A 10,501-nucleotide genomic window follows, 5' to 3' on the forward strand; every position below is an offset into this window, starting at 1 on the left:
TCATTCTGTTGCGGCCATTCCGGCTCTCAGGCCCACAGTTTCACAGGAAGCAGCTTCCATCTCCATTGAGCCAACGAAACAGCAACCAGACTGCCTTTGTTCATTTTTGTAGCCCATTACACTGAAGTTATAGCATGGATAATAACACGAAAGATGTTTCCTCCTATCTAAAGCACCAGACTATGATTCATTACATATAATAACATTCTGAAACTGAGCATTAGCATACGTTCTAATTGAACACTTTTTAAATTCGGCCGACAGGAGCGCCCGTCGTACGTCTGTCCCGCAGGAAAGGCCGCGTCTCTAACGGCGTCAGCGGGGGACCGCGTGGCACGGCTTTCCGCTTCCGCTTCCGTGGAAACGCGGCCCTGACTCTGACCGCGTGGCGAGCGAACCCTCGGAAGCGCTCTCCCGCGTGTTACGAGGGCTCTCTGATTCGATGCGTCGCGCGTGGAGCGTCACTCAAACGAAGCGGCAGTTTCAGCGGCGCGCTTCCCCAGCCCCCCCCCCCCCCCCCCCACATACCCCCTTACCCCCCCCCCCCCAGCCCTGTTCCTGTCAGGCGGCTTGTTCCTTTGCGTTGTGCAACCCGTGACATTTCCACCCCGCCGCACCCCGCACCCTGCACCCCGCACCTCGCCGCCGTCCGCCCACGGAAGACGCTGCCAGGCCCGCGCCACCGACGCCCCAGTTCTCACCGGAGCGCCATGGAGGGTCACGGCGGTGGTACATCGCACACGCGTTTCCTCCCTCTCTGGCATGATGGGGGGGGCGGTGGGAGGGGGGGGTTTGTGGGGGTGGTTGAGGTCGACGGAGTGTGCGGAGCTTTGAAGGCCCGATCGTTATCAGTGTTTTACATTCTATTTCAATATGAGTCTATAGTGAGAGCGTTTTCACAGGGCTTAGTCACAGAGGAGACGGCCCCCCCCCCCCCCCCCCCCCCAGCGCTTCGCGAGTCACAAAGGGCGCCTGAGAAAGCTGGCACCGCCAATTCCGCCGTCCTTCGCAGACCGCAGTTCCGCCCGCACGCGGCGCGCCCGACGCGGCTCCGTCCTCAGCCCTTTCCGTCGACGACACACCGCGGGGCATCGACGGCTCGACGACCCGCCTGCCGCTAGCCTGCCGTTAGCGAGCTCCGCTTCCCCGACTCCGGGTTCTACCTAACGCTCGCGCCGCTTCGAAGTAAACAAAAGGACTGGATGTGAACGGGAGCGCACAAAGAAACACCTTAAACTTAAACAAAAGACGCTCTTTTTTTGGATGAAAGGATTGGCCGGGGCTAGTGTTCAGTCAACCGGTTGCCATGGTATTTAGCGCTGACAAACACCAGGATTATGTAAAATGACTTCATTAGGGCTGATTTAATCATATTAATAAGACACCGAGACCGACATCGTATTTAAACAGGCAGCAGCCCTACCGTGCTCGAATAAAGGCTTTATACCTAAACTTTGTACAGCCCACATTTGCATGAGAAGGCCCACATTTGCAGCTCTCCTGTTCTGAGAATATATTCATGCACTGCATTTCCTCTCTGCAAAAGCACATTGTGGTGCAGGGCGAGCATGCTTGCACAAGACCGACTGAAATTTAACAGATTGTGTTTGCATAAGAGCAGCTATCAAAATCCAGCGACGTACCTTTCCGTGTTCGTCTGACCTCTTCACTGTGCGGTTCCAAACTAATCTCCATACACACCCACCTCACACTCCCTGCGTTTGAGAGAGAGAGCGAAGAAAAGGTCAGTGAGTAACACACACACACACACACACAAACACACACACGTACATGCACAGAGACACACTCACGCACGCACGCACACAGACACACACACACACACATATGCACACACATACACAAACACGCACACACACACACACGCATTCACACATACGCACACATGCGGTGCACACACACACACACATGCGGTACACACACACACGCACACACCCACACGCAAGCAAACACAAGTATTCTTGGACTTCCTGTGGGGTGAAGCGCAGACGTTCAGCGTCTCAGGTCTGTTCTGAATTGTAAACACAGGCGCGCGGCACAGCGGATCAACTTGGCAACCAGCCCCTCACCCCCCATTATCCTGTGCCCTTCAGGGGGGGTGAGTGCCCCCCATTGCCTAACCAACCCCCTCCCCCACCCCCCCACACACACACACGCGACCGCGCTCACCCAACACCCGTCCTGCTACGACCCGCCGCCGAATCGCGGAGAGCCGCGCTGGGGAGGGCGAGAGGTGCAGCGCAGGTCCCCGCGGGCCACAACAGTCTCTTACTCAAAATGTTATCCCGCATGCCTCCTGAGCCCAGCTCACCCCTACCCCCCCCAACCCCACCCCCAGCTGACTGCCCACCTGACACTGCGTCCTCTGCATCCCCACGGCCACGGGGGGGCCTCCTGAGGGTGGGGGGGGCTGGAGAGGGGAGGGGGGGAATATCACAGCCCCAGCATCCAGGTCGAAAACGAAGCCTCTTCAAGCGCCGCTGCTACGCTCTGCAAAGTGAGCTATTCCCATCTACCGTCAGCAGCCCTCCCTCCCTCACAACTCTCTCCTTCTCTCTCTCTTTCTCTCTCTCTCTCTCTCTAACCCAGCACACACGGGGGCGGGAGGAGAGAGGAAAAAATGATCATATTTCTTCGGCAAAAAAAAAAAAAAAAAAAAAAACACCTGCCCGCTGATTGGCTGGCGGAGGGCAGAGGAGGCATCAATCGCCGCGACGATGCTCGAGCAGTGGCTGCCGGAGGAGCGAGGACATGAAAGTAGGTCTCAGCTGGTTCTGCCGCTGCAGGAACCAACACAGAGAGCGAGAGAGAGAGAGAGTGTGTGAGAGTGAGAGAGAGAGAGCGACAGAGTGTGAGAGAGAGAGAGCAAGAGAGAGATAGAGTGTGAGAGAGAGACAGCGAGAGAGAGAGAGAGCGAGAGAGAGCGAGCGAGAGAGAGACTACTACTTTGTGAAAGCAGGAAGGAGGGGAGGCCGTGAGTGCTTCCTGTTGTGCGGCTGAGGCAGGCGAGGATGTCACTGCGCCTCGCGCTCCTTCTCAGGGCGTCAGCAGGGGCACTGGCCACGATTGAGTCATCTCTCGGCCCCGCTGAGCAGAACAACGCCGGCTCCTCCGCGCGCTCGCTCGCCCGCTCGCCTCCTCTCAGCACCGCTAATATCTCACAAATTTTATAACATCCGACGCCGGCGGCTGCCACCCCAGGCGCGGTTATTACCGCTCGCCGATCCGACGCTGCCGACGCCAGACGCTGCTCTCAGCAGCCGGCCTGGCAGAGCGACGCACATCTACCACAGGCAGAGCTTTTCTGCCAGCCCTCACCAGCTCTCTCCGAGCCTCATAATCCAGTCCCGAATGGCTGCTTCCAGCCCCCCGTGTGCCTGGTGGCGATTACACCCAGTTAACCAGGCAGTTTATTCAATAATTTATGTCTGTTTTTAAACCGCAGAGTTACCTTGTATAGAATCAGAAGTCCGTTATTGAAGGTTAGCCTTCGTATGTGATGCAAATGAGGCGCAAGTAACTTTAATCTTCCTGTATCATTCCTTCTGTCTGTTTTTAAGCGCCGCAGATTGGCTTTCAAAGAGCCTGAGTCCCTTCTCTGTTTACTACGCCCGGATTCCGGAAGAGCCACTGTTTGGATATGTTTGGACACAGGTCCCCGCTCCGCCGGTTCGGGTTCTCTTATTAAAATTCGCTAGCCGGAGTGCCACTCTTTCATCGCCTGGCCGCTGAACAAACAGCGCGCGATACGGGGAGGAGCTCAAACAAATTCTGTTTACCGTAACGCCGGCCGCCAAACAAAGGGGGGATCTCCCCCCCCCCCCTCCCCCCGGCGAGATGCCCGCTAGTGTTCCGACCCCCCCGGCCGCTCGGAGAGAGACCGAGTCCAACCAAATATCGTAGCCCCCCGCCCCCATGCGCCGGGAGCTCACCTGACGCCAACAGCCAGGGACCCGCCGGGGCATTAACGCTGTGCGCCACCAGAAGCGCCCGCGGTTGAGGTTGAATAATTGAACGATTCTTTGAAAGCCCTTATCGCCCGTGCCCTATCACTTTACCTTTCAGACGAGGCCAAAGGGATCCAATCGTGCGCAGGCCTGCAATCCCGTGCCCCCCCCCCCCCCCCCCCCCCCCCCCCGCCTCTACATCCTCCCCAGGTAGAGAGCCACGCACTCTACCGTTTCCCACACGGAAAGAAATTGTCGTGTTTTATACCTTTTTAATTTTTACACAGGATACGTTTATAAATTTGGAGGAAGTCTGCCTCCACCAGTAGTAGAAGGACTTCATTTTGTTTCAGTACTATAAGGAAGCATTATTAAGAAAACATTTAAAATTTCATAAGTAGGACACAGGTGTTTCAATTGTTAATTAGAGAAGATGCAGATAACATCTACAGCACATGTGTCGTCATGACGTGTGTGCATATATAGCACTGACACATGAAGTCATGTGAGCCGTTTCCACAACGCACGTGCATTTGCAATTTGCACAGTAATATATCCATTTACCAAAGGAAGATACTGTCATGCAGCTCTTCACTGATGCTTATCTATTACATAAACAGCGCACATGTTTTCATGTTGAAATGCCGTGCGGCTGCTTCCTCAAGTAGGGTAGTAAAACAATAAAACGTCTTCTGCAGACATATTGACAGTGCAGCCCTCTTCAGAATCGATTTTTTTGAACAAAGCCATCTAGGCCCTTTGGAGACCTCAACTAGCATTTAATTGCCAGAAGAAAAAAAAAAAAAAACGAGAAGCTAATCCCTCCATTGATATAAAGCAGTGCCGAAGAGTCCCGCGTCCAGAGCGTAACGTCAGCGCGCTAATGACATGGGTTATGGGCACTGTTATTGATTCTCTGCAGAGGAGAGAGGACTCCGGTTATTAGGCAGAGAGAAGACACCACGTGAAATCCCAGGCCTTTTAGCAGACAGCCGCAGGGGTTTAGCAGACAGCCACATGGTTGTCTGCAGAATGTAAAGAAAAAGGAAAGACTCCCAGCTCACTTTTTGTTTTTTTTATCTGAGTAAAAGGCTCCTATGACTGGCACGGCGAGAGTCAGCCGCAATGGGGCACAACACCGAAACACACCGAGCGGTAAGAAACGGCGATTTCCATGAGCGAGGGACCACAGTTCTGCCGTTCGGACGCCCACGCCGTGTTATTTTGAGCCTTTTTTTCGGCACTCAAAAGAGCAGCGAGTCGGGGTCTGAACGCACCGCTGACACACGCCTACGCCCGCACACGCGCGCGCCGTACGCTAACGCGCGGCGCGGATGGGCGGGCCCACGCAATCCACTCGGCGTGGGAGGGAGGACAAAAAGCCGTCACGTGTCGCCGCTGGATGTAGGACAGGAAACCTGGCGACCGCAAGTGCTGCATCAAGGCCCGCTCTGCCTAAAGGGGAGCAGTGAGGTCATGAGAGCAGATGAATCGGAAACGACGCAAGAAAAGTCTTTCATTCACGGACACTGAGATTTAATAGCCCGAATCATCCATTCACTGCTCTGCTGACAATGCCAGGAGGTGGTCTTTGCTACCCTGCGTCAATACCAGAGGATGAAGTCTACTTGCCGAGGCACTTAACATAGCCCAGAAAACTTTTCATGATACTATTCACATGTCTCCCATTCACCAAGACAGAGGAAATGTAATGAAAAGCCAACCATCACTTAAGTCTCCTACAGTTTGTTTTTCTTTGGCGTGCAAGTCAATGGTTTTTTTTTTTTTTTCACCTTGATTTTTCTTCAGCTGCCGTAATGCTGCTTTGCTTCTGTATGGGCCCAAGCACAATGGCACGCAAGCACACATTCTCTCCTCCCGCGTGCTTAGATCCTGCACCTTTCAAATCCGCGGAACAATGAGGCGCCATTCACACCCCCCTCCCCCCCACCCCCCCGCCCCTCGCAGCCCTGATCTACCTGCCCGCACCGAATCACGCAAACTGTTCGCGCGGCTGCAAGCATGTGTCTGGGGAGAATGCCTCCTGTAAGTCCATTGTCACAACTGACAGAAAAAAGTGAAATGCAAACAATAGGCCAGCAGTGGTGGCAGAGACGCAGCACAATGCCGCTGCCGTTCACCGTGAAGAGTATCACATTTGAGCAATTAAATACAACACACGACAGGTCTATGAGGAGTTGTGTGACACAATGTAAAACAGGGATGCGCATACATACATACACACATGTACGCATGCAAAGTCACATGTGTAAATGCACACATGCACTTCTGAGACCCTTGCAGGTGCATAGCATAGTGCATATTGCAGATGCATCCCTGGGCTGTTCCTGAAATGTACTGTGTGCATGTGCAAAGCAGAGCATGATTTCTGAATACAGTGCAAATCTTCTGGAAGGAGTAAACTTTGTGCACATATATACCAATACTGCTTGCAGCAAAGTATGCACATATGAAGCAATGTTATGTACTTAACACCACCTTGTACAATTCAGATGTTTTATGCACAATGAACAAGTCCCCCATGTAGAGCGTTTAGCCTATCACTGTGTTAAGTCAGGAGTACTTTTAAAAGATTTGTAACAAAATAGCTAGTTTATTCCTATTATAATATCACATCCCTCCAGTCAATCTATATGTTTTTATTATTTTTTTTTCATAAATTTTACACTGATATAAAATATTTTACTGTCTACTATCTCTCTGTCATTCTGGGATTTTGGTGGTTAGTAGCCTCTGTCCATGTTATGAACTTCAATAGAAACCATGAAAATAAGAATAATTTCATTAGATATACATTGCCCTTAATGAACTGCATAGAAGATATCTCAAATTACAAAACAAGACAGTGGAATGAATACCTCTCCCAGTTTCACCAAAGTTATAGTTTGTAGGGCCAATCACAGTGAGGACATTACACTTCTAAGTTCTTAGAGTATGAGTTGGGCTAAATAACTTTCATGATGTCTGTTTCAATTTCTTCAAATATTTTAATTTTCATAGCTAACTCTTTCTCGTACCCAGGTAATATTGTATTGCAGTGCAAAACTTTTACTTTTTTGATGGTACCAATTAGCAATTTTAGATCTGGGAAACATAAGGCTCAGCATGCAAGAGATTAACAAAATAATGAATAACGCATAATATGTGCGCGTACTCTTAATAGCATCAAGCGTATAAACTAAGCAGTTGTGTTTTAAAATGTCGGAATCTTTTTATTAAAGATTTTAAGGGGATTTATAAGCGAATAATTTATAACGATAAATACAATCTAGTGAGTATACACCTGAATGCACAGACAGGGGAATTGTCTTTTCAGTTAGATTCTCGTCGTTGCGGGCGAGCATCTGCAGTAGTCGAAGTCTGAGTACTCCTTGTAACCCCCCCTGCTTGTCGGTGTACACGTCATGGAACATTCCCGGAACGGGCCAACGTCCCTCCCACCCACCTCCTCCTCTCTCACACATAAGCGCGCACACGCACACTCACACACAAACATACAATGTACATGCAAGTAGAGACCGTGACAGTTAATGCACAGATCACCCCCTGTCTACAATAAGAAGTAACGTAAATAAAAGACAACGTGCGTTAGACTGAAAGTGCGGAGGTAAAAACACAAGCTTCCGGTCACAAATCAAACATGTAAGTTTACAAGCACTGCCCGCTGCATTGGCTGTGCAAATTCCTCAGGATATTACGCAACAGTCCTAATCTGCATGCAAGCAACTGGGTATTCCCCACATGCCCCAATAAACAACACACAAAGCCAACATTACAGTTTTCTTTATTCAATAACACTGTCACTAGCTTGTCATGCTACAGAGAGGTTGTCAGTTAACTCACCGCGTTACATTTGGGGTGTCGTGCATCCAAAAACGTCCGACTACATCCAAGAAAAAGAAATGACAACCCTTTTGTCAGGTTCTTACTTAACACTGCTGTCTTTATTTGACGACAGAGTGGTCCGGGTCGCCAGATGAAAAGAGGAAAAAGAAGTAATGCGATATTCTGACACATATAAACTTCCTTTTGACAAGGACTATCTCTTTCTCCCAATACGCAATAGTTGTAGCTACGTGCGGAAGAAAAACTGTCAGAATTTTTCTAAGTTGCGAAATGTTTTGAGACGCCGAAGCTAGTGAAGGAGCCTATGATCAGGAGACAGACGGGGTTATTCCTAGCCGCACTTCCCAGAATAGAAAAGGGGAGAGAGAGAAATAGAGAGAGTGTGTGAGTGTTTTGTCCGTGACGTCATCGGATCCCCCAGCGCGTCCCAGAGTGAGGCTGAACTAGTGAAACACGGCAGTGTGAAGGAGAGAGGGAGAGAGAGAGAGCTCCGCTCGAGCCACCTCCCGGGAGCTCCGTACTCTGGGAACTCCCTCAGCGCCCGGGCCGGGACGTGACAAGCAGACGACACAAGTTGATCTTCTGCTGCACGCCGTGGCGTGCGCGCGGTCTAAGAAAGTTCAGCTATTCAGAGTTATCAGTTCTTGATAATATCTGTCCCCAAAATGAAAATTATTGAAAAGGAATGTAATTATAGTATCTGTGACACACTTGTCTAATAATGCTGTAGATTTACTTGAAACAAATGGCCACATTATTTTAAACACATTTGTTGTTTTATTGGCACAGCAGACACACCTTATGTATTGTCTTTCTCGGTGATTTTATTTTTATTTTTGGATTATTTATTCATTATTTATCTACTTTATTATGATTGTTTGTCAAATTTGTATTCATAAATTGTTGTTATTTTAAAGCAAACCCAGCTATTTCACAATAATATAAGAAGGGTTAAATGGCTGAATTAATGTTTTTGTCCAGCCAGCAAGATCTCCTATTGTTACAGTACAATTATATAACAATGAATATTAAATTAGGGAAAAAATATGGAAAAATGCAATGCCGGAGACTAGGATATATGTAGACATTTTTGCAGCAAAATCACATTAAAGTGAGAGTTCTCTAAATGCAATATATGCAAGTAGGTCTTTAGAATAAAAAAGTTTTTTTGGGTGTGAGACCATTGTAAAATCTCTTCAGTCATGGAGTTGGATGATGTAATATTAATGTCAAACCCAGAAAAGATTTGGATGTCAAAACATGTAAAAAGGAACGAGTGTGTTCTATTTATTGAGAGAACAGCACCTCTTTTGTGACGGAATGCTATTTTCCATTTGGGGCATTAATAGAAGTGTTTATACCAGAAAAAAGGTCCAAAAATGATATATTTCTTGTAGGAGGGACATTTGAACTCTATAAAACATCCATAACATACTCTAGGTCACGTGACAAACCCAAGGCCGCGGACCGGATATGGCCCTCCACAAATTTCGGTCTGGCCCACATATGAATCCAGAAAATCAATTAAATGTGGCCCGTGAAATTGTGCAGACGTTCGTGGCAATGTGAATTTGCAATGCAGGGCCCACTGTGGTCACACTGTACAGCATTGGCTAAGGGAAAAGGAAACGGAATCATTTTTGTCAATGGTTATTAACAGCTGGTGGAACTTGTGTTGCTATCCTACTACATGTAAGTTTCCAGTGTTTCAGCGCTTACAAGGGAAAGGTCTATTTGATTCACACATGTTGTGGAACACCATTGTTACTGCAACCGCCCTCTGAACAACCCCCATCCCTGCCAGGTCCCCCAGTCACACACAACCTACACCAGATCCAAGATACTGTCTTGTGACTTTCTCTCTCTGGAAACTCATGCATCTGTCCAAAGACCTCTGTCTCCTCTATGCCAGCTGCCACCTGGACTCATCCTATACATGTTGGCTGGGCCTGTGCTACTCCACACTCTCAAAACAGATGTGATAAAAACAGCACACACAAACACACCTCTGCGACTAGTTAAGGACAACACATTTTTGTGTTGCTTTTAACACAGGCTTTGTTTGTTTTTTAATCTCCCTTTGTAACACCATAAATTGTATATTTTTAACACAAAAGTAGTAACCTCAACACAAAATGTGTTGAAAATAATAACAAAAAAGTAGAAACACAAAAAAACATGTGTTGGATAATAATGCATCTTTCTTTAGAATGAAATCTTCCTCAAAATGGAGGCCCGTGGCAGTGCGGTCACATTCTCACACTGCCAAAAAAGCAGCTGGCGGACCAGCAGCGTGTGTGCAGTCCTGCAGGGGCGGGGTCATTTAAGGACAGTTATTACTCACTGCCCTTAAGTGACAGGTCCCAGGTCTTCGTCATCAGCTTGCATCAATCACAACAGTTGCAGTTTGGTCGCAGCTAGACGCTTCTGCCAAGGCCTCTTGCGCACTGGGACCTCCCTATCGATCGCCCCGCCGTACGCAACCAAGAAGCTTTGGAGAGCTCCGCGCCGCCGCGCGCTCGCGCGGACCGCAAGCGATGGTCGCGGCGGGCAAACTGCTGATGCGCCGGTTTTTCAGCCGGGCTCTCTTAAGATGCAGCGGAGCTGCCGGCACGAAAACAATCAGAGAAGCGAAGCGCGATGACGTCTCTCTCTCTCTCCCTCTCTCT

General features: G+C 49.2%; 1 protein-coding gene across 2 annotated transcripts in view; it reads right to left on the reverse strand.

Annotated features, from left to right (window-relative positions):
• Positions 1–8,232, reverse strand: part of hivep2a (HIVEP zinc finger 2a) — a 73,606-nt gene extending 65,374 nt beyond the window's left edge. The window contains exons 1-2 of one of the 2 annotated variants that reach the window (XM_035421030.1): positions 7,830–8,232; positions 1,644–1,715 (exon numbers count right to left, since the gene is read on the reverse strand). The gene's annotated coding sequence lies outside the window, so the exon portion shown is untranslated. Of the gene's footprint in view, positions 1–1,643; positions 1,716–2,368; positions 2,557–7,829 lie in introns of those variants that run through there. The other variant, XM_035421031.1, reaches the window with a different exon arrangement.
• Positions 8,233–10,501: the final 2,269 nt, after the last annotated feature.

This window comes from Anguilla anguilla, chromosome 6 (genome assembly GCF_013347855.1).
Source record: "Anguilla anguilla isolate fAngAng1 chromosome 6, fAngAng1.pri, whole genome shotgun sequence".
Classification (NCBI taxonomy): Eukaryota; Metazoa; Chordata; class Actinopteri; order Anguilliformes; family Anguillidae; genus Anguilla; species Anguilla anguilla.